The following is a 25,622-nucleotide window of genomic DNA, read 5'->3' as shown; positions in this document are numbered from 1 at the left end:
TGGCACACATTTTCAGACAGTCTCTCCTGGAAGACATTCATAGTGTTACACTCCTTTGTGATGAGAGGGGACAGAAAAGCTCTTACCCTATTTACTGTCTCATCTCCAAACAGCTGGCCAATAATGGCATGAAGTGTGTCTGAAAGCCAGATTGTCAGTAGTTGAAAGATACAGAAATGTGGACCAACAACATTGAACCCTCAGCAGATTAATTGCCTACATGGTCATTAGAATTGAAGTGATATCACACTCTATTTTAAATTCCTGCCATTACCAGTAGCAACAGCCAAAACCCCAAATTTTACACCCACTGCAGAACATTAATGTTGGTTGCATAAAACTCAAATTCTTCTGTATTCATTTGTGAACCATGATTTGTGGTGTCAGAGTCAGGAAATTCCAAAACAACTGATCTCACCATTAAGAAAGCAATTCTGACCTGCAACCTTTGGTTAAGTTTTGGCATTTTAACTTGGAATGTCAATATGTTTTACTGGACAAAAATGGGAGAACATGCGATTTGGAGGCTAATTACCACAATTAAGGGATCATCACTCTGGTGTTTTTTCTGCAAACTACAGTGATGACACAGAGTAGCATCCTAATGGCTCATCCTAGAACCTGATAGAGAAAGATAATGGATGTGGGGAGTAGAGCAGCGCTCGCACCTCTTCACAGCTGTTCAATTTGATTTGTCCAAAGTTGCCTCTTAGGGCAAAGCTCTCCATTCTATTGTCCGGTAGACCTTCTGCTTTTGGCTGACCTGCCTGCCTTAAACTCCCACATCTTTCCATCACAGCTCCCACGGTGTTATGACGGAGTGATGTTTTTCTAGGGGTACAGGCTACCTTCTTTGGCAGGTGATTTATTTGAGATGAATAGTAAAAAGAAGGTTAATATGTAGAGGTAAAAAAAAGAGAAAATAAGGATGTGAGCAAGAAGAGAAGGAGGAGGAGAATGAAAAGATAAGTCTTCCTTGCTGTGTGTCTGCCTCTAGCTTTACTGCAGGGTAATACAAACAGTGGAGATAAGCTATAAAAGTTAACATCCCCAAGCCTCATTTTCAGTTAGAAACACCTCTCCATTGTGTTTCTAAGAGCATGAGCCTCATTGAAATTCATTGCACCACAGTTTCTCTAACAGATATCCTCACAGAGCTTAAATAGATTTGCAAAACATGACATTTTTAATGCCTTTGCCACTATAGCAGATGAAGATACTGTGGATGACTATGGCATTGTGTGACATGACTGAGCAACAAGCTACATTTCATTCACATTCAGGGACCACCAACAGCTTATCAGAGACCAGTCCCAAGGTAGGCAACAATCATGGGAGCCTGGACTGCACTGCCTTGTGTGCTAGCTCTTCTAAAGGAGAGGAAAAGACTTTGACGGCCCATTATTCAGCAGCTCATCACCTGTCACTTCACACATCACCCATCAGCACGTTGGCCTGCCTTGTACCCAGAGGTCACTGCCGGTCATCAGTCACATCAATGACATCATTACAACCAGCGAGTGTTTTCAACATTTAACATGATGCTATTAGATGTCACTCAGGAGTGCAAGACAGTAACACAGTATCAATTAACACCAGAGACAGCAGTGCATTTCAGAAGATTAACAATAAAAAAAAAATCTGATATATAAATACAAAAGCGAAAGATTTTATTGAGCTAAACTTTATTTTAATCCACATGCCACCCAATATTTTTATGACAAGGTTGAAATACCTGAAAACCTGAACTTAGACAGTTGGATACCCCAGCCACATATTCATACTTAAATAATGAAATAAGTCATAGGCCATAGCTGTCAGAGAACAACTCATATAAGTATTACAAAAACATGATGATTCAGATATACCACCTGCACAGTTAAGGTTTGGTTATGGTTGTGTAACTGAAAAAACTGAAATTACTTGGTAAACAGAGCTGGCCACTGATTTTGCATGTGAAGGTCAGTTTATTTGTCATGAGGAGTGATGCTCAGCCTGTGAAAGCAGTTGTATCCTGCCTTGTCAAAGCAGACAAAATAGTTTTATCATGTCTGTTTTGTCATGTTCACGGGATGCTTTCAGTAAAAGTGAATGTGAGTCACTTGCATTTCGGCAGTGCTCAGAGCCCAAAAAACAATCACTGAAGTTAGGCGAGTAAAACTTGAAGTACAAAAATAAGTTCTGGGTTGCATTTATGAGCATATAGTGTCAGTGAAACGTGAGCTGTTCCGTGGCCTGCAGGTCCGATTAAAATAGATGCATATCTGTTCCATCTGTTCTGTTTCATGTGAGACAGACAACTGAAAAATATGACTGAAATGACTCCTGTGTAGACTATCGTAATAGGTTTTGCTGCATCTTTAACAACATTGTGCAATTTTTGTCCTTTCATAGACTTCCTTGTTTAGGAGGACCATGAAAAGAATTTCATTTTACTCCATTCTTTTAGTGAATTAAATGCAATGACTGATGTTGTAACTTTTCTGGTGAGGACAATGTCAACACCCTGAATTCTACTTCTACTTGAATGAAATCTATCAAAATGTACCTACGTGTATCTGCACAGAATGCTTAATTAAAATCTGTTCAGGTTAAAGGTTGCCTATAGAAGAGCCAGTGCCATATAGATCAGCTCAGGAACAGATGCAGTATATAATCAATCAATCTGATGTCCATAATATCAGAGATGGACTACATTGACTTCCCAATATCTGATACGCATATGTATAGCGACTAGTGAGTGTAATTTAAAACAATTGTATAAAGTTGTATAAGCAAAAGCAACAAAGTTCTTTTTGTCTTCTTGTTCTACTATAAATAGCCAATATTCTGCTCATATAGCCTGTGGTCACACTATAGCTTGCTCTTTGTTTGGCTATCTGCAGTATTAGTGACACAGGAGAAGTGGTTATAGTGGCAACAGACAAGGAAAATCACAAGGGAGTTGGGGGAAATGACATGTGGACAGAGGAGTTTATGCGTATGGGAGGAGTAGGTGTGTGCACAAAGAAATGTTGGCTACAAAGAAAGAAAAAATGAAAGTGTGAAGCAGTAAAAGCGAGAGGAAGAGTGGAATTCAAATGGAATTTGTGATAAGGTGACATTTAGAGAAATCTCAACTCGATCTCCTCTGAAAAAAAAAAAAGGTCTTATCTTGATCCCTGAAGAAAAGGTCTGGCTGTTGTTGTGTTGTAGCAGTAAAGTAATATACACTGGCATATGAGACATTTTCAAATTTGAAACATTTAATTGACAAAATTAATAGCACAAATTATAATGCTTTCTGTGCAGGAGGGGCGTAAACCCACGTAAATGTAGTTGGTTTTTTTTTTAATGTTACTAATTCTTATCAAAAGTCTGTGCCACAAACTCTTAGTATCCATAATGACACTGTAGTGGTTGATATTTATTCAGATTTTTAATAAGAAACTGCGTAATAGATTTTCTTGTGATGATTACTAGCCTGAGGTCATAGTTCACCCTTCTTTTTATTAAGACCACATCACTGATCAGAGCTAACAGTTGCCATGGAGAAACATGCAATCAGCTGGTGTTTCTCCATCTTTCACTGCCTATACCCTCACTCCCTTCCTCCCCCTGTAGACAGTATGGGCTCTGTTGTTGTCAGATAGTGACAGAGCATGTGCAGTGTGGGAAGGAGGATCTCAGCTGTTCATCCTGGGGAACTCATCTCCCCTCCTGTTCCGGTCCTAGGTGAGCCTCAATACTTCCACACACCTCCCTTTCCTTTTGGCTGCCATTACCCAAACTAAGCTCATTTGTCCCCCCAATAGACCCATGATCTGCCTTTTGTTCGGGCCCCAACCTCCCATTCATTTCCCCCAGGAGAGCAGACAAAAGAGGAAAAGACACAGGCCTGAACCCTTTGCCCAGACAGACTGTGGTAAAGCGACCATAAAGAGATTCTGGGCTTGAATGGAGCTGCGCTGTCACAGGCACTGTCTTGCTTTAACTATAGCCTCCGTCTGTGGGGATGTCTTCCCCTGTCTATATCTGCAATGTGTGCTGAAGGAAGCTTCAGTTATTGTCTGCATCTTTATGTCATTAACTTAAAGTGTAAACTACACAGACCAAGAGAGCTCAAGGCACTAAAGAAGACACAAATAAATACAATAAGATGAAGAAAACATCTTTGCCAATTTGTCAACAAATATAATATGCTGCACAATAAAATGTGCAGACAGCACAGAAATGTACCTTCAAATAGAGACAATACTACAACACAAATATAGAAATATTGCAAATTGTTCAGACAAAAGAAGAAGAAAAAAATTGTTTCAAACCAAGTTCCCAGGAGATATTAATATTGCTGGACACCAAGCTACCAGGAACAACCCTATGATACAAAATAGTGGAGTAGAGAAGTAGGGTAATGCTGCATCTGGCCGAAAGTATTTTTCTCATACACTATCAATGGAAAAAGAAAGGATGTAAAATGGTGACTAAAGATTTCATCATCATAGACCTCGAAAAATTACTTTGTATGATGAAAATGTGATCCACTTGGTCTAGTAACACTTGGAAAGTCTAGAAGAGCTGCATGATTAAATAATTTAAACCATTCACATGCGTCAGGAGCCAACAAGAAGTCAGCAGCTTGGTCAGCTGAAGTATTTGTTATTTTTTTTCTCCATTTTCTGTCCTGTGTTTTAAATTTGGTCAAGATTTTCTTGTGAGTTGTTCATTTGCATGTCTTTGCACTGCATTGAGCTTTGATCATAGAAAACAGTCAGCTCTGTGTTAGTATGCTGAGGAAGCAAGATACAGGAATTTAAATTATTTTTGCGACTTGCTTCTGATAGTAAAATATCAATCTGGATCCTTGTTGTCAGATTGAATCCTGCAGCTTAAGCCTCTGTTATGGTTTGCTGCACAAATCACATCATATTCAAATCATAAGCTATATTACTCTAACTTAGGCTTTATAGGCTTGTAGGAATACTTTGAACATGCTGACATATTAATCTACAAAGCAATAAAGTCTGACATATACAGTAGCTATGTATCTGTCTCCACCTGTGTGATATTAAATATGAGCTCGGGTTCAGCTAGGAGACAACGGGAGGGATCTGCCATACTGTTCTATAGGGGCTCTTCTGCACAGCTTAAAATAGAAGAGATAAGGACCGAGTCTCGGGAGGCATCCATGCTGTGACGTATTATTACAAAAAACATGGTGTGGGCTGATATGTGTTCCATGCAAAAATGAGGCATGCAAGAACTGTAAACTGGAAATGAGGTTTTAAAATTGCATACCCATTATACAAAGATGATTTCTCCCCATACTAAACAACATTGGCATGGAAGTTAAAACCAACAATGGTATTACCTGCCTTTATAATGAGAACTGATTGTATTGGAAGATTCCTGCAGTTTGCCACTTGTGTTGACATGCATAACATTTATGATTTCAATGGGAGATCCTGGACAAATTCCCACAGCTTAATGTGATTGCCACTGGGCGATAGATACCCTGATAGATAGATAGATATTTTTTCCCAGCTCAAAGTCTGTGACACGAGATGCGTATTGCATGAGTAGGGAGACATTATAGTTGTACTGGCAGCACCTGTCACAGATGTGGTGCCTCGCGGAATGTGACAAGGCGCAAGAGATTTTATATAAACAAAGTAATTTATTAAACTAAAGTTAACACAAATCATAAAACAAACCAAAAGACAAACATGCAGGGTTGTAGGAAGGGAGAGACAGATTGAACATGTGGACCAGCCTTTATCCAAGGGCCCAGGTTAGCCCAATCAGCTGATGACCCTCCCCTGTCAACCAACTGCTTGCTGAGGTTGCCAGGACAGTATGAGTGCATCACCCCCCACCTTAAAATGAAGGTTCCACCTTGACATCTGAGGATGAAACAAAGGGAGACTGTAAGGGTACTAGATGGAGGCAGGGAACCAGGAGAATAATGAAGCACAATAGTAGACTGCTGTATCTCAGGAACAGGAGAGTGCCTCACCTGCTGCTCTGTGGATTGCTGCAGCACAGGAACAGGGGGACTTGGGGGGACAAGAGACAGTTGGAGGCAGCTGCAGCTCAGGGTCAGTGGATTGCTACACCTCAGGAACACAAGACCGCTGCAGAATGAGAACTGCTGACCACTGTAGCTGAGGCTTGGGTGTTGGCAAGACCATCTGGGAACCAGGAGTCGGTGTTGGGCAGATTCTGACTGGGAACCAGGAGCAGGTGTGAGCTGGTCTGCAGAATGGGAAACAGGTGTAGGTGCCAGTCAGATTGCCATCCAGCAACCAGGAACTGACGTGGCGTTGACAGACCCAGGGGTTGAAGAAAAATCATGCTTAGGAACAGGGGAGATGTCTGACAATGGTACTGCAATTGGGTCCTAAATCCCCCCGTTACAGTACAATCTGGGCAGTCATGGACCCAGCAAATCCCACCTTGCCACAGAATTGCTTTGAGAGGACTGAGGGCGTCCTCCAGTGACATGAGGCTATGATGGCCAGAACAGCAGCAGCCCGAGAGCAGGGGCTAGTTGTGTTAGCCACTCAGATCCAGCAGTTAACCGTTCCCTGTCACTCCCTGTCCAGTCACCACCTACCATTCCGCTTTCTCCTCTCTGTGAACCCAAAGGAACTCTTGAACACTACGCCGGAGATCCGAAGACCTGCAATGCCTTCGCTACACCTTCGCCTTTGAGCAAGCTAAAGTGGCCTTTGTCATCAACCACGTGATGGGGAGGGCTTGCCTGTGGGGAGCTGTCAAATGGGAGAGGGGCATGCCAGCCTGTGGGTTGTTCCAGTCCTTTGCAGTGGAGCTCAGTAAGGTGTTCAATTTGGAGTCACAAGGAGCTAGCGTGGCCTGGAGTTTTGTGAGCCTACACCAGAGGAAGCAAACGGTGGTGGACTACTCGCCAGAGTGAATGGAATGCCACAGCTCTTCGCAATGCTTTTCTACATGGGCTTGCTGAATACATAAAGGATGAACTGGTTTCCTATGAGCTGCCTTCATTTGATGGAGAAATTGAATTAGCCACCAAAGTGAATCTCCGTGTTCAGGGTCACCGTCATCAGTCAGACAGCCATCTATCTGGTCCCAGGAGGCTTCTGTGGCCACCACCTCCTCCACCCTCGCAACACCTCCGCAAGAGGGACCTGAACCTATGCAGCTTGGGTGCACTAGGTTGACTCCCAGAGGTGTCGCCAAGCCAACCTCTGCCTGAACTACCTCTCCAGTTACTGTTGACACCTCCACAACGCCCTCCTCACTTCAATGTCCCTTGTTTCAATCCAAGCTCCTCCTCCTGGAAGGCTCTCACAATCTGCTTTCATAGACTTCAGTAATCTGCTCAAGGCCATGACCAGCTTGTCGTCAGAACTCTACCCCCAGTCCAACAGCCAGACCGAGCACATGAATCAGGAGATGGAGATAGCCCTCCACTGCATGGCCTCCCAGGACCCCTCCTCATGGTCGCAGCAGCTCCTGTGGGTAGAGTACGTCTACAAGCACTACCAATCATCGTCTCACCCGGGCACCGGTTTACCAGGAGGGCCAGAGGGTGTGGCTTTCCACTCGGGACCTTCCCCTTGGGGTGGAGTCCAAAAAGATGGTGTCCAGGTTCATTGGCCCCTTCACCATCCAGAGGGTCCTCAGTCCCACATCTGTGAGGTTAAGGCTTCTATTTATCAGAGTCCATCCCACATTCCACATCTCCCTGGTGAAACCAGCCCGAGAGAGTCCACTCATGCCTGCAAATCCACTCCCTCCACCACCTCGATTCGTTGAAAGATGCCCCGCCTATTCTGTCAGACATCTGCTCCTCTCTTGGTTGTGTGATACAGTGTGGATAATGCTATGCAATGACTGAATATAGCTAGAAAACACAATCATTAGGTATTCTAGAGCTAAAGTATTCTAGAATTTTTTGGGGGGGGGCACCAGTTACATTATGTTTTTATGTGTTATGTGTTTATCTTTCAAACCTTTACACTTGTCTTTCAGGTTCACAAAAGTAGTCGCCTCACCTTAGTGCATGATCAGAACCAGATTTATTGGTCAAGTATGTGTACATATACTTTGAATTTGACTCTGATTTCTTATTGCTCTCAGTGTCTCAGTCTCAAGAACTTGGACAATGAATACTGAACAAAGAGATAGTTTGTATATAAAAATAAACACACACATATACATGTAAGACATATACTGAAAATGTAGTGCAGTTCACTATCTTCTTCATTTCTTCCATCTTCATTTTTGTATTGTCTGTGTAACCTGTGTAACCTTGCAGAAGAACAGAGAAGATGTAAGAGCTATAGAGCTAAAAGCTGTATGATGAGAGCTCAGTAACCTGGGCTCACTTCGGTGTCCCAGTGGGTATGTGGCATTGCTTTCGCCCTGTCACTCCTGAGTGAGGTCAGGTCTCAGGGGGTCATTTCACCCAGGAGGTCCCCAGCTCTAAGTAAACACATTCCACTGTGCTGTCTAGGAATGGACAGGACAGCTAGTTACACAAGCTTTTGATACCCCAAATATTATCATTTTAAGAAGATTATTTAATCATTTTTGTTTTATTTGAAGTCTTATTTGTCATCACCAGTTTAACAACCTTAAACCTTTCAAACTTGACCGGACTTCACAGCATTTTCATCATTTGGATGATTTAAACATTTTACAATGGCCAAGTTCTTGGTAATAAAGTTATTATTCAACCTAAAACTCGATGTCTTTTGTGGACAGCCAGTCAAAAGGAAATGTTTACTTCTGTTAGACCTCTGTTTGTTTATGAAGGATGGTGGTGTTCCATGGTTAAAATGGGCCATTCTTTATAAAAAGACAAATGTAGATATTTGTGAAAGAGTTGAATAATTCAAGTGCTGGTGTTTATTGTGTAACATGTGGCCTGTGAATCAATCTGTGGTCTGAAGTGGTTGCTTTTATTTTGTCATCTAGGTTCAAAATTTGTCATTCTACAACTCATAGTTGCACAATGAAATACAAGTTATGGTGGAGTGGAGAGGATGATCTGCAGAGTCTTAGAGCTTTAGGAAAGAAGCTGCTCTGTAGTCTGGTGGTATGACAGCAGATACTTTTCACTCGCCAGAAAAAAACAGGATGAACAGGGTATTGCTTGGGGGGGGGGGGGTACTGTAGCATTAAATGTCTTGTGTATCAAACAGGTAAAGAGTAAAAGTCTCATATGTGCACTGTAATCTTGAATAACTGAAGCAGTTATCACATGCAGGCAGAGTCAGAGCGAACAGGGTGCCAACTGTAGCAACACAAAAGGTGGGTGGAGAATGGGTACAGAGTCAAAGGTCAGGGACCACAGCACAGATACAAGGTCCCGACACTGTGTTGAGGACATTTATTGGCCATTTATACAGATGGGTGCAGCTGTTGTGACTGTGTGTGGCCTAAAATAACAGCTCCTTTGCTTTAGCACGTTTTCTTCAGTTGAGAAATAACACAAACAGTACACAAACAAAGAATTGAATACAATATATGTTTTGGCCACAATATGCAAATTATCTCAGATGCACATCTTTGTCAAGTATTCTTGTCATGTTTTTACATCGTGCCAGTGTGTCCTGCACTCTTGGAAGGCATAATGTCTAGGACTTGAAGAACCTGATAAGCCAATAAATTCAAAGGTTTGATATATTTAGAGGTCCAGATTAGGTTTACACTGAACATCTCAAGACACAAAGCTTTCCAGGACTAGTTTGGCCTCAAGATGACCGAAATCTGACAAAGCCACTGTGCCCTGTGTGGGATCTAAGCAGTGTCTGCCTCTATCTCCACCCACCCCTGCAGTTGTTTTGACTAACGTTTGTGCTAACTTTCTTCATCCACAGTCCCAAACCATATAAAATGTCCTGTCAGCATTTGAAATGAATCATCATGTAACTTGGCAGGCTAACGTTGGCTAACATTATCTAGCACATGGCAGATTAGTTGGACACATTTAATGCGTAAAACAAAAGAAAAATAAACTCACCAGTTGATCAACATGTTAGCTTATACTCATTGTGTCCTCAGGATAAAAAGATGGAGCAACATCAGGCTTCAATATAAGTTTGGATTTCAAACAGTGCTCTGGAAAAAGGCTGCTACAGGCTGCAGTTTGGCTCCTCTTTTCAAATCCTCTGGTAACATGACGGTTCAGCTTTTCTCCAATGAAAACTTGATTTTCATTGATATTTCATTGACAGTTGGTCACAGTTCATTTGCAAATGATTTCACTCTATTAACTTTTTAGAGATCATGGTTGTACAATCCCTCCTGGACTGCACAATTCCTATTACAAATATGATGCAAATAGCGATACAAGCAGCTGCCGAAAAGCAAAACTGAAACATTTAGTTTCTCTGTGCCTCCATGTCTCATGAAAGCTATCATGGAGCCCATCTATTCCCTGTGTTATGAATAATGGATCAGTGCTAATAGGCTGTTCTTCTGTTGTTTAACTTGTTGTGGCCACAGGTTTATCACTGATGGCTGCTTCTGTTTGGACTCCCTACTCTAGTGCTCATGATCTACATTATGCTTCCCATCACTGTGTTATTGTCTCATTATTGCATTAAAAGAGGCAGGTGCTTCAGTAACTTAGGGAGAAGGCAGACAGGGTCTCGGTCCAAGTGACCCTCCCTGAGGACTTAACCCACACCATCTCACCTCGCTGCTGCATAATGGATGAAGGACAGACATTGGGATGGAGGGGAGGAATGGGAGTGGGGCCCTTATTACCTTGTGATTAATTTTTAATGAGGTAAACAGGTCTTTCCAGGTCACCTGCAAACTCATACACAACCATGGCGGGTGGTGTGTCTTCGCCATTGGCTGCCTTATTGCTGCCCGTTTTGACATGCTCTGTGGCTGCAGGGGCTCCATTGTATAATTAGGTCTCAGTGTCATTGACAGAATATGTCTCACTTCCCAGAGAGTCCCTTTCCTTTCCTTCAAGTCAGATGCCACCAATTATATAGTGGCAAGAAGACCTTATTATAAGTGCTCCAGGCAACCTTTGCCTCACTTTTCCTCGCTCTGCCACTAGATTAAGTTTTCCAGAAGTGAGTTATACATTGTGAATACCAGCACCACAATTAAGTTACTATATAGTGTTTCATAATTGATTTCATTGCACTTTGTAGCCTGTAGATTGAATTTAAAAAAAGATTATGTCGTAGAAATATGTTTTTGAAAATAGCCTGTCCTTTTGCAGCCCCTGAGAATGTTTCCAGCTGTATGCAACATCAGTGCTCAACACACAGTGCAGATAGTTGTTCTCTCTTGTTGCTTGGCATGTTATTGCAGCATTTCTTTGTCCATCTCTATGTTAAATGACAGCTGATAGAAACTGAACTTTCCTGTGCTCTAATGGAAATAAAATGGGCTCCCTCAAGCAGATGTCTGGTCCCAGAGCGGCAGAAATTGGATGACAGGCGAGGATGTATGTATGGGGTGTCATCTGGGAAATCAAACCCGTTCAGTTCACTTGCTCTGAAAGTCGGTGAACAGGTACGCTTTTGCAAACAGAGAGGTGGAGAACTCCCACAGCAATTCTCTGCAAAACCTGGCGAGGCTGTGAAGGACAGAGAGAAAAACAGAAAGAAAGAATGCGACAAGAAGGTGAGAACAGGAACAGATGGAGAGATGCAGGGAATCTACATTTACAGTCATTTGAAACAGGTGCTATACATAGCCAAGCTTTCAACCCATCATCTCATCTAAATGATATCATTACAGCCAGAAGTCATTAAAAAAAGATGTGTGCCCCGAGACTATATAGATTTCCTCCCTTTCCCTTGGGAGTGGGGATGAAAATGAATTTAGAGCCCCTCAAGTGACTGAATTTGGTTTTTATCAGCTGATAGCCATGCTACATATGTGTAATTGTGCTGTATATAGGATTAGAGAGGATATTTTCTGCCTGACTTGCTACCAACTCACAGCAACAAGATGAGGATCATTTCCCGTGCTGAAAAAAGCTTCACTCAGTCTGGACGAAACCCTCAGCACACACACCCCACTGATGTTCGGTATGGATCTTCACTCACATACTACCAATCTCTATCAATATGTGAGGCATTTTAGGTTGGAAAATCAGGTTTCCCAAAAACAATATACAATATAAACCCGTATTTGTGATGGTCTTTATCATTCCCCACCACCATCCCCACAAGCAAAGCCATCTATGATCAGTCAGAGGGGTCATATTCTGAATTAATGAGTGTCACACCATCCTCCACACTGACTCTCATGGAAGATCTTTTGATGTGCATTTCTCTGCCCTTTGAAGTCTGTATTTTTTTCCTGTTAGTGAGGGGTCGATAGAAGGTGTGTGGCACAGGATCCTCTTTGTTCCTGTGTTTATTTGAGGCAGTTCACATTCTTGAGTGTGGAACACTCGTAATTGCAACCAGCATAGGTTTGGTACCCTGAGCAAACTCTAATCAAGAAATAGTTACTGACACAATGTTTGATCCAGTGTGTCAGGTTACTACTTGATGGCCGTTGCCTGAGCAGTTGAATGGACCAGTCAGTGGCTAAGAAGCTACCATTCAGCTATGCCCTCAACATAATCATCTCAATCGTATGATTTTATTGGACTTTTGATGTTCAAGAGATGAACTCAAAGATACAGAAGTCCTAATCCATCAAATTGTCGTTAAATCAAACTCATATCATCTCTTTCTTGAATAAACAGTGAGTTTGTTGTCCAGTCAGCTCCTGAGCAAACTAGCATGTTAGCAATTAGCTGTTCAACTACAGTAGTTCACCATGTAGCCCTGTGAGTAGTCACTGTTTTGTTAGTGCCACCTTCAAGTGGACTGGGATTTCATACAAAACAAGCAAAAATAGCAACAATGATCATCTCAGCATTTTCAAAACTTTCAATTTGGACCATATTTTCAATGTTGGCACAAGTACATAATTTTAGAGTATATTCCATGTTTGCTGAGATCTGCATCCTCCTCAATCTCACAAATGGAACCAAGGTGGTCCCTGTTCACTCCCTGCTTTCAAGTTCTTAAATGCTATGTTAATGCAGGCCCTGCATTCACTCATATCTTGCTTTCCATTGGCTTGCTGGCTGCAATTTGCTGCTAATGGTACTCCTCCCCACCCCCCAATCCATCAACCTCTCCACCGCCTTCCCCCATTTTCCTCTCCTACCCTCTTTCTCTCAGTCACTCTCTCTCTCTTTCCAGCCTTGAGGCGTCCCGTTTCAGCTCCTTCGCTTTCAGTCACAATGCTGTGGAGAGGGTGAATGGGTGGGAGGCATTTAAGAGAGCAGTAGGTGGGAGTGGAGTCTGACCGCAGAGGGACTACTGTTTAAGAGAAAGGGAATTCTCTCTTTCACTCACTCTCTCCCTCTCCCTCTCTCTGCTGCTCTTCATCTCTTTATCTCCCTCTCTCACCCTCTCTCTCTCTCTCTCTCTCTCTCTTCTCACTGGCTGCACAACATCAGCTCTCTAGGTAGACTCGAGTAAACACTCTAAGAGAACAGAGAGAAGAGGGAAGATGACAGAGCTGTCAGTGCTCTGAAAGATACAGACCAGTGAGAACATTTGTCAGGGCTGGCTGATAAGGCTTTCTTCAACACTGCTTCAATTTTCTAATCAGTGAAGAAGCTGTGAGCGTTGTGTGTGGGGTAAGTCACCTTCTTTACCTGCATGGAGTCGGTGTGTTTGAATGGGAGCAGAATGAATGGGCCAATTGCTGTGCCTAATTAAGATAATTGAGAGAATTGAGTTGCACAGCTTGACAACTTCTACCACATTCTCTCAGCTTTACTCCACTTTTGTATGATTTGGTATTAAACTTTACTGAGGAATTATTTTCTGTTTTAATCATTTTTATGAAATGCACAGGTAACAAGTAGGCATTCTTTCCATTACCAATTTTTCTGTTGATTATTAATTGCTTAGTCCACAAAATGTCAAGAAATTGTGAAAAATGCTGATCACAAGTTCGGAGAAAACATGAGAAAACTTGCAAATCCTCCCTTTTGAAAGGCTAAAACCAACCAGCGTTTGACATTTTTGTTTGATAAATGATTTGCATTATTAATTGATTATTAATTAATTGCTGTGATTAATTTTCTCAATTAACCAACTAACTGCTTCATGGCTAATACACTGTCGGTGACCCATCTGAATGCTATATTTTCACCTCCAGTGAAGAGTGTGGGCAATGTTTGCAATAAAAAGATTATTTCCATTCTTCAAAGCAGCTTCTGTAATTCATGGTTATGTTTTACAAGCAAGGACTTCAAAGATTGGCTTAATTTTGTTCTTTACTGCATGCACCTGGGTGCCAATTACGTTTTACTGTGAAAGTTTTTCCTCTTGCCGGCTATTTTTTATTTATTACCAGAGCAGGTAAAAAGAGTAATGCCTTCAGAGATGGAAGTCTGTGATGATCTTCTGAATTATTCTGCTTGCATTAGGGCAGATGCTGAGTTCTGGTCTGATGGGATAGCAGAGGAGAGATCGGTAGGGTTAGTGTGTGTCCATATGTGTGTGTGTGTGTGTGTGTGTGTGTGTGTGTGTGTGTGTGTGTCTGTGTGTTTGTGTGTGTGTGTGTGTGTGTGTGTGTGTGTGTGTGTGTGTGTGTTGCTCTCCAGAGTAGGTCCAGCTGTACACTTTATGGTTGCCAGCAGACAGTGGGCTTGTGTGACCCAGGAGACAGACAGCTGCTCTGAATTGGATGCTGCTAGTTGGTTTCTCTCCCATATCTAAAGCATACACACTGTCGGCTGTAAACTGGCAGCTTCACTCACACACACACACACACACACACACACACACACACAGACTCAGACATGTTCATTTCCATGTGCTGTGCAATCTTCAATGTGCAGATCAGAAAGACAATCAAATAATATAAAGGAGAGGATGTTTGATGGGTTAGTAAACAACTGGTGTTCACTGATATGTGTGTTTGAAGGCGGATATATAATTTATGGATTATTATGAATTGCTTAATTTTATTTGCTGTCCATCTTTTTTTTTTTTTTTTTTTTTTTTTAGTTTTCACTTTTAAAAAATTAAGAATTAAAGCAAGCTTATGTAACTACACAGTGGCCTCTGTGGCCAAAAGTGTCAATTAGAGGGTAATGGCAAAAGCTAAAAGCTATAACAGTAGCACAAGTAAAGAGGATTAGTAATGCCAGTGAGTCAGCAAACTGACTCAGGGGTATCAAGTACGCAGAAATATTTGTATTGTGTTTCCTAATATTAGCGAACATTAGTCAACATAAGCTGGTCATACCAGATCAGGTAAGGCTATAGCATCAAAACCACAGAGTGTATTGAACAGAGAAAGGGTGCATTTTGCTGCTTAGGATTTCAACTTTCATTTGTAAGAGAATGACTGTGCTCTCCTGGTTTCAAAATGTAAATAATCTCACTTAAAAATTATTCTATTCTTTCCAGAGTGAGCAAGACACAAAAACCTTATCTAGACCACAGTTGAATTCTCCACTAAGATCTGATGAAGTTCTTTAAGGCAAGCTAACAGTTCTTGAAGACAGGGTAAGACTGGAGTCATTGCAGGTCTTACAGATTTACTTTGTCTACCCCTAAGCTGTTTGAGGAAATCTGCATCCACATGGTGCCTGGTAAAAGAACCCTTATGTACATCTGAGCAAAAAAACATTAGAGGAAGGAAAGGACGTAAACAGGTGAGTCAGTGAGGAGAAAGAGAAGTGATTGTGTATGGAAATACAAGGTGGGCTGTGATAGAGATCTACAGGATACCAAGGCATCTTCTACTGGATGGTAATTGTGTATAATGAGGAGATGTGGACAGAATGAAAGAGTCTGGCTGTGTTTGAGTAGCTGTGAATTCAGGTTCACTACAGACTTGTCAATTCATTTGAAATACGACTTTTGTTTGGTTTTTATTTATTAGCACAATTTAATCAAGTCAAATTTGTTTATTGTCATTCATCCGTATGCATAGTAGAAAGCTGAAAGAAATGCTCCTCACGGGCCCAAGGTGCTGCTAAACAAAGAATTTTTTTGTTTGTTTGTTTGTTTAAAAAAAGCAAAATAAAACAGGATATATTTGAAATAGAACAGTTAAACAAACATGTCAAACATACTGACTACATACACATAACAGCCGTGCTATCTGATTATAGGTGGCAGTGCAAGCTCGGTGCATTAATATCTCATGATGGTTTGACAACCCATATGAGCAGCCATGAACATGGCACTCAGCATAAAACATGGTATCATGCCAAAGCACGTAATATGCTCATCAGTCCATGCTGGTCTACCATGGCTGTGTCACATTTTGCTTGCCTAGGTCTGAAAACAACACCTTCTCATTTTGGGATCAAGTTAGCGATAATAAATATGCAACGTCCAGTTACATTTTTAAAATAAAGCTTGCTGCAAATCATTCCAGGTGATGGTTGCAACTTGGTTAGGCTTAGGCACCAAAACCACTTGGTGAGGTTTAGGAATAGATCATGGTTAGACTAAAATTACTACTTCATTAAAACAACATTTACTATTGGTTTCACATCGGAATCGAACCCTTTTTCCCTGTGTGAAAGTCATGTATTTGTTCTCACTACCGTCGTTGTCACCCCCTGCACTTTCATACACGTGTGTTTTTCATGCCTATGTGAGGGAAACTGTCACACTGACACAGTGTCTTCTAGTGGATTGGTAGGTCTATTACATGCTTTGGCGTGAGACTGGGCTGCAATATAACGATGAGTGGGAAACAGTCCTTTGTTTGGACAGCTGTTAGCTCCCAACACTCCATGCCCCCCAAAAGCTCTCTGAGAGGGTGATGTCTTTAACCCCACTTAGCTCCTCCACTGGTGTTTGAGAGCAAATAGTAATCGTGGGTATTCAAGATGCCCCATGCTAGGCAAGCCTCGAGGGAGATGCAGAGATGTTTTGGTTTTAGTAAATGAAAGTCATCTTTTATTCAGGCTGATCCAGACCCCCTTTGCTGCCTCCTCTCCTGCCCTTCCCTTTGTCCCTCTCCTTCAACATTGTTGCTGGTTTCTGAGTAATTTATGAGTACATCTTTGGATAATTTCACCTGGACTGTGCTGCCCAGGGCATATGACCACCACTAGTCTAGATGCTTCTCAATACCTTGAATCTAGTATATATGATATGAAACTGAATGAGAGTGTGTCATTTGTGGTTGTGGTCCAACAGCACAACAGAAATCATTGCCTGAAGTACTGTATAGATATCCCTCTGACTTTCGGTTTGATTGATTTGTCAAATACATTGATTTGTTAACCAATTACCTGGGATATCAACTATCCTTTCCAAAAGGGCATATGTGCCATATGACTTACTTTACGAGAGAAGTTGTCACTCATACCAAAGAGGTATACATCATGTGAAAAACATTTATGTACGTATGGATGGATGGATGGATGTATTCCTAATTTCTGAATTAAGCTCATCTTAGGTTGGTGGTTGGTTTCTGTTTTCTCAAATTCTTGAAAACTGAAGGATTGCTTAAAAGAGTGTGCACCTTTTTCCCCCCACAGGCTTTGTGTTCAAATAAATGTTTGTAGTGCTTGTAGTGCCCCCAAACAAATCTAGTGTTTTAACCAATCCAGGTGGTTTTTAATGTTCCTCTAATGCTAATGTGCAATGGGAAAGGAGTGGAAGTTTTGTAGTTGAGGGATCTGGGATGCCTTTGTATTTCATTGCTCACCATTGGAGGCATCCAATAGATGAACACATGTGGTAGACACTTTGTTCTGACACTTTGCCTCCACCAGTGACCTTGCACATTGGAATGCATGAGCCATGATGTTCTTGGAACAAGATGGGGGCCCTTTTGAGAGTGGCAGACAATTTAAATTGGGGATAATGGTGAAAAACGGGGAAGCCAATGAACAGCCAACCCTCGGGACCAGGGTCATTAGGCTCGTACAAGTGTCTGAATGGAAGGCACTCCCAATTTGGACACGCAACACGCTTCAGGCTTTAATCACAGACAAGGACAAACAGATGTCTGGGTATCACAGCCAACATGCTTGCTTCCATTTCAGAGAGAAAAAAAAAAATCATTTTTATCATGTTTTAATGGAAGTAACCAATAAAACTCCAGTGTATAGTGCTGGAATATGCTGGCTTTGAAAGGCCTTGCAATGTTTTTCTCAGCATTTTTTGTACTTTATTAAAAAGCTCTTCAATGATATACAAAACAAGAATCCAGATGGTTCTGAGTCACTTACTATGTTCAAATGTATCTTTCAGTCTGTAGGTCAACTGATTCATGCTGTCTGACAAATTTCCACACTCCTCCATGTGAGATCAGCTGTTGTTTCATTTGCCACTTTTTGTTCAAAAGCTCACAAGATGTGACAATCATGCAAAATAGGATAGGCAAAAGCTCTTTGGAGATTGATTACCTGAGAAGGAAGGTGTTACTTACATGGTAAGTTTAGACGAGTCCCAGAAGTTGACATCAATACCTCTGTGTAACATTACGACACAGACGGCAGCCAGGTACAAGCCAGATTTTTATAGTAATTGCAGTGCAGTGTGAAAGCTGAGGAGAGGAAGCAGGTAGAATGGAGGGCTACGCAATTACAAGTGTCTGGAGAAAACAGCAGGTGGATGTGCTGTAAAGGCTGCGCTTGAGGCTGCCAAGCCTCCATACCACACAGGGGTTAGGCTAATAAATAGTAGGTCACCAGCACCCAGCATGTTAAAAAGCTCATGAACAATGACTAGCATCCAACCTCTCCATCTGGACCCAGTGAGAACAGCAACGCAAGATGGAGGCACTGCAGGGGAAGAACCATAAAGAATATTGATGGGCCTCACAGCGAGCCTCGAGTCAAATCACAGTGTGGTAAAAACTAAATTAAGAGTTGACTGTCTGCTGCACAATTGACCCAGTGATCACTCTTGTCTCTGTATCTTGGTGTCAAAGTAGGAAATTGGTTTTGGTTGAGGAAATAGACTTTTTGGTGTGATGTATCAGTCAGTATGGCTCCAAATCACTCTGCTGATTTTGTGAGCACTACAGGGCTCAGCCTTGGCAGAACGCTCTCTCTGAGTATCCAGATAAGTGTTTCTGCCGGTATCTCAGATCCAGACTCCCTGTCCGCCTTATCAGCCATGAACACACTAACCCCCACCACTCCCCCTCTATCTGTGTCATCAGATCCAGTGGGGTTGCAGTAGAAAGCCAGTGAGCGCAGCCTTGGTTTGATGAAACCAGTCTTCTTTTCATCCATCAAAAACAGCGTATTTCTCATTTCATTTGTGTTTTGCAAGTCAAATTCTGATAAATTGTTTACTATATGTGAAATAATGATTGATGGTTGTAGTAAAAATATTGATATGCTTATATTGAACAGTCCTGTCAGTCAGATCTGTTTGATGTGAGAAGCAAAAGATTTTTTTTGTACGTCGAACCTTTGAGCAGAACCTTGAAAAATTGAATTTAATGTAATATGATGTAACATATTACTGCATTTTGTTGTCTCTGTGCTACACTTTGACAATCACAATAAAGTTGAAGCTAATCTAATATCTATTACATACATGTAGACTCATCTGTACAAGCACAATGATCTGGCTATTTTTAATTTGTCAACAGGACCTCAGTGAAAACAATCCTCTACTTTTACTGTGGCATCCTAAGTAGCTGCATTTACAGTAAGGTATGAATAGTAAGTTGTCAAGTGATTTCACTGCACCCTCCATTTTTCAAGTCATTTTCTAAAAATGGGAAATGAAAATGCCCTGCCAGGGCATTGCAAGCAACAGTTTCCAATTTAATTTTTCATCCTGTTTCTTTCGAGAAAATAAGACTTTCAAGCACTGACAATAGATTTTTTGACCATTTAGGGGTAACAGAAAAATCTGTAAATGCAACACTGACATATTGTAACCTCATAAAGGGGATGTAGATGACATGTTTAGGGCTGCAACTAACTAACTATTATTGCAGATTAATTTTATGACTATTGATTGATTAATTAATCCACCAATCAATTCAGCTTTAAACTTGTTTGCAAACAGACATTAATACATATTCAGCACGTTCAGCAACATCAACAATGATTTAGAGCTGTGTGACTGACCACCTGGTAAATGCAAGTCAAATACTCACACTCCTTTGAAGCTTTGTTTTATTTCAACCAACTCCTGAAGGAAATATCATTCTCCTTAGCTGCTTAATATGTATTACTTAGATCCTATTTCCTAATTTATCCATGAGGCTGGTTCTTGGTTGGATACCTTGAAAATTACAGATTTTTAGCTCATATTTGTTATGGCTCTTCATGTTGGTCTGTGAGGCATGTGTTGACCTGCCGAACCTGACCTGCTTTGAAATATGCATCTGCCCAACAACACAGAAGCTGCAAGATTTTCTGGAGGTGCGGACTGAGAGGAGGCTTGTCTTTATCCAATTTGTGTCCTAATGGCCTAACTGTATCACTGACATATTAGAACCAAATCCTTGAATTACTTGCTCAGTCCTGTCCTTCACATGAAATTAGTCAAAACTGATTGTCTCTTTGTCTTGTTTTCAACACTGCATCTCTTCAGCCATTAAGTGAGCAGCTTACTTTGCCATTGGGGTTTTGTGTACGGCTATGGCCGCATTGGTCATAAAAGGCAGAAAGAGAAAGATGGCATGCCTTCCAGAGCATGAGGTGATAAAATCTGAAAAACCTTTTCTGAGAAGCAGCAACAACTATACCATCGATTGTACTTTCAGCAGTCAACTCAAGCTATGCCTCTTACTGGAAATTCATTTCTGTGTTTGATGATTATAACTCACAACAATATTGCTATCCTCAGCAACTCACTATCTCTCTGACTATGACCTTGGTGGAGATACAGGATCGAAATCAATACTCACCTGCTCTAGTTCAGGACATTTGTGGCAGGTTTTTTTCCACCTTGCAGGCAAGTTGATTGTGATAAATGTATCTATCAGCAGATTTCAATTCCAGTGGATTTGTGGTTCTTTGGGATATGAGATTGCTTTTTAATGTGGGATCAGAAAAAGGTTTATTTCATGATTCTTGACATGGCAGTGAGTGACCGTGACTGAGATCTATTTCTTGGTCATTTTCCCCTTTTATAGTGTGACAGTGTCTCAAGGTGAAAAAAGCCCAAGACAATAACCCTTCATTCAGTCCTTATACCAGCAACCCAGATTTGGATTGTGTACCAAAGAAGGCAAGCTGTGGTTTTGTCATGAGTGACCTACAAAACTAGGCAAGCTTGATAAATTCTTTAGAAATGAAAAGAAAGCATGTGCATCCTATCAGACCTGTTTAACATACAGTCTTGGGACTTGATTTGTAGTTGTAGTCATTGAATATTTACAGCTTTTACACACCAAGTGGGGCACATTGCTTCATTATTCAGATTGTTTGTTGTTGAGTTATCAGATGGATGCTGCGTTGTCTGTTCACAGTGTTGCATTGCAGTGCATTATCCTTTGATAGTTCTTTTCTTTACAGGAAAAGCACTGACTGCCCTTCCATGTTGGTCTGCTTTTAAATAGCTTACCACACATTGCTGTTGCACAGAGTGATAAAACTGGCCTTTTGTTTGTGCCAAAACAAATTGCATTTTCTCCTCAGACTGGTATATAGATAGCCAATGCATTCCAAGTAATAGCTTTCTTTTGTGATTTATCTTGGACCTGCCATATGGTAGAGTGCCAGTAAAGGTGAACTACAGTGATGATTAAGTTCATCTGCATGGGGCCCTGGCTGAGTTTGAAAGAAATCCCAACTTCTGTGTATGTGTTCAGTCCTCCCCAGACAGAAAGTCTGCTCATCAATCTTGCAACCAACTGAAAATAAAACTTGTGTCTAAAAAAATGCAGACAGTAGAAGGAAATGAACACTGGTAAAGCAATCATCCACACAGGATTTTTATATTTGAAACAACACTGTCCAAATGGAAACAAGATCAACACTAAGTGATAGACCACTATAATAAGACAGATCTTTGCATGCCATGTTAGGGAGGAGGCATTTGATAGCTTATGGGGATTTGTGCTGACTACACTGTCTGGGCTTTACTCTTATCTTGATCCCCTTGGTTCTCCTTTGTGTGAAACAAATGCATTCTCTTGATTTACCAGAGGAATAAAGGTTTGAGACTTTCACAAGCAAAATAAAGAAGCACCATCTGGGAACATGCTGGAAAATGTTTGTTACTGCTGCTGGTTGGAGGTGCAGTGTTTTTTACATTACACTAATGGGAAAACCAGGGATGTTCAAGAAGACTTATGTTAAGATCTTCTTCTGTGGATTGGAACTTCTGGACTCCTTTGATTTCATTATTTCTTCTGGCCATACAGTCAGGTCCATAAATGTTTGGACATTGACACAGTTTTCACAATTTTGACTCTGTACACCACCACAATGGACTTGAAATGAAACAATCAAGGTGTGCTTTAAGTGCAGACTTTCAACTTTAATTTGAGGATATTTACATCCAAATGGGGTGAACAGTGTAGGAATTACAACCATTTCTATATATGCCTCCCCCTTTTTAAGGGACCAAGGGTAATTGGACAATTGGCTGCTCAGCTGTTCCATGGCCAGGTGTGTGTTATTCCCTCATTATTTCATTCACTAGGAGCAGATAAACGGCCTACAGTTCATTTCAAGTGTGGTATTTGCATTTGGAAACTCTGCTGTCAACTCTCAATATGAGGTCCAAAGATGGTCTAAGTATCAGTGAAGCAAACCATCACAAGGCTGAAAAATCAAAACAAACCTATCAGAGAGATAGCAAAAACATTAGGTGTGGCCAAATCAACTGTTTGGTACATTTTTAAAAAGAAAGAACGCACTGGTGAGCTCAGCAACACCAAAAGACCGGAAGACTGCGGAAAACAACTCCAGTCTTCAAACAACTCCAATTCAAGAATTATTTCCCTGGTGAAGAAAAACCCCTTCACAACAGTTGGCCAGATCAAGAACACTCTCCAGGGGGTAGGTGTATCTGTGTCAAAGTCAACAATCAAGAGTAGACTTCACCAGAGTGAATACAGAGGGTTCCCCACAAGATGTAAACCATTGGTGAGCCTCAAAAACAGGAAGACCATATTAGAGTTTGCCAATAAAAAACATCTAGAAAAGCCTGTAAAGTTCTGGAACAACATCCTATGGACAGAGACAAAGATCAACTTGTACCAGAATGATGGGAAGAGAAGAATATGGAGAAGGAAAGGAACTGCCCATGATCCAAAGCATGCCACCTCATCAGTGAAGCATGGTGGTGGTAGTGTTATGGCATGGGCATGTATGGCTGCCAATGGCACTGGTTCCCTTGTATTTACTGATGAAGTAATGGCTGACAAAAGCAGCAGGATGAATTCTGAAGTGTTTCGGGCAATATTATCTGCTCATATTCCGCTAAATGCTTCATAATTCATTGGACGGCACTTCACAGTACAGATGGACAATGACCCGAAGCATACTGTGAAAGCAACCAAAGAGGTTTTTAAGGCAAATAAGTGGAATGTTATGCAAAGGTCAAGTCTATCACCTGACCTGAATCTAATTGAGCATGCATTTCACTTGCTGAAGACAAAACTGAAGGGAAAATGCCCCAAGAACAAGCAGGAACTGAAGACAGTTGTAGTAGAAGCCTGTAGTAGCAGAGCATCACCAGGGACGAAACCCAGCGTCTGGTGATGTCTATGGGATCCTGGTGATGTCTATGGGTTCTTTTGTTAAGGAAGGCTTGTGCATACCACTGAATTGCATTTTGTTAAAAATGTAATGTACATGGATATGTTTATATTAAATGCATGTTTAATGAGACTGGTCTTTTTGTCACATACTTGAAACAACCTATGTTTTCCTCTGTGAATGACAAGTAACCTTATAAGGCTGGGATATGCTTGACCAGGTTAGGGTTAGGGTCAGGGTAAAGGTTCGGGGTTGACTTCTTGATTGGCAACCCCCTTCACTTTAATCGTAAAATAACAATACCATAAAAATTAATTTAACTGTCCTGGTAATAAGAGATCAAACCACAACTGGATCTTTAAAGCATTTCCAGCTCTCCACTGTGTGAGGTACACAACTTCAAGTGTTTCCTTACCACTCATTCACCACAGGGTAATTTAGATCAGTTGCACCAAATGTGTGTGTGCCAGCAGGTTTCCTCTGGTAAAATTCGCCTCACATTCAACCAAAAGGCGGGCAATAAGCTTTGTTGCTATTTGAGAAGCTAACTATAGAGCAGACCCAAGAGAGGGAGCAACAAAGCAGAAGCAGTCAGATTGTATCAAGTCTATGTCTACAGTGCCAGCAACCAGCTGCATTAGCATAGTGCCAGGGCCACAGGGTGCTCATGAAGAATGTCCAAACAGAGGGATCAGCTCTGTGTTTCTCAGGGTCACACTCAGATTCCCTTATTGTGATTGTTCTGTTTCATATTAAAGAGTAATAGGTGGCAGCTAAGAGGAGAAAAGGCCAAATCAGAAGTTTTCTCTGACTCTGTGGAAGTCTCTTCTCTTCATCTATTTCTGAATAAAGAGTTTTGCCAGAGCCACAGATTCTCACACAAAGCCTGCTTTGGTCTCTCAGAGTTGCCTTGCTCAGAAGTCCATGTGGAGGGCAGCCAGCCTCCAATGTGAGAAAGCCAACCATCTGCCCAGAACTAAAACCTTAACAGCGACTCAAAGCAATTTTCTGGCTATTTTGTTGATTTAATCCCTAGTTTGTGATGCTTGGGCACAGCAGTCTGACTGTATTGATGTGTGTTGGGAGAAGGGTGGGCGGGTGGGCGTGTGTGTGTGGGGGGGGGGGGGGGGGGGGGGGGGTGTTCCCAGATCCTCAGCGCTCCCATCACCAAGCTACATTAGCACTTTTACAGTCTACCTATCATGGAGATGCTCATCCTTGCCTGTCTAATCAGGGGACTGGGGAGGGCTGGGGTGAAGCCGTGGGATCCCTCCAAGCTGAGCTCATCTGTCAGCTTGCCTAATCACATGTCAGGCTGGGATGAGGAAACCAAGCACCTCTTCCTCTTGGAAATTACCTGCTGACTGTCAGTCTCCCTGTCCCTGCACACAAGAAAATGGCCAGGAAAGATGTCGCTTCTGCTTTTTTGCTTTTGCCGTTTTTGCTGCATTCACATCAGTGCAACTTAGTCAGGTGTAGCAGAGAAAATTAAAACTCTTCATGCATATTCCACCACAGGGTTGGAATATGTTGTATGCCTGCAATCATGCATTTTCATGTCTGCTGCCCAGACATTTTCATGTTGACTGCTAAGAGCTTGTATTAACCTTTAGAGCAGCCATGCACAGAATCTATATTCATCATTTTGTTTCCCATTTTGGTTATAGTGCTGGTACGGTAATAGTTTTACTTTATGTGTATCATCATCCATTTAGCATACAAACAACTACAATCCTGATTAATAAACAAAATGTTTAAGAATCAATCCTCTTTTTTCATAAATAACACTTACTGTTTGATACAGCAGACCCTGCATGCAGCAAGACAGCAGTATCTTTAACCAATCGGTATCCTTAACCTCATGCAACAATTAAACAGCTAGAAAAGGTTGCTTAAAGGTTATTTTAATGTTGCCACAATGTCAGCACATTTTTAAGTTGTAAGA

General features: G+C 41.5%; 1 protein-coding gene across 4 annotated transcripts in view; it reads left to right on the top strand.

The window, feature by feature from the left end:
- Positions 1-13,301: 13,301 nt before the first annotated feature.
- Positions 13,302-25,622, top strand: part of tncb (tenascin Cb) — a 55,831-nt gene continuing 43,510 nt past the window's right edge. For 2 of the 4 annotated variants that reach the window (XM_076730228.1, XM_076730226.1), the window contains exon 1: positions 13,303-13,648. The gene's annotated coding sequence lies outside the window, so the exon portion shown is untranslated. Of the gene's footprint in view, positions 13,649-25,622 lie in introns of all 4 variants that reach the window. The other 2 variants (XM_076730225.1, XM_076730229.1) reach the window with 2 other exon arrangements.

This window comes from Chaetodon auriga, chromosome 5, assembly GCF_051107435.1.
Source record: "Chaetodon auriga isolate fChaAug3 chromosome 5, fChaAug3.hap1, whole genome shotgun sequence".
Lineage (NCBI taxonomy): Eukaryota > Metazoa > Chordata > Actinopteri > Chaetodontiformes > Chaetodontidae > Chaetodon > Chaetodon auriga.
The sequence above is the reverse complement of the archived record's forward strand: the minus strand, read 5'-3'. Positions and strand labels throughout refer to the sequence as shown.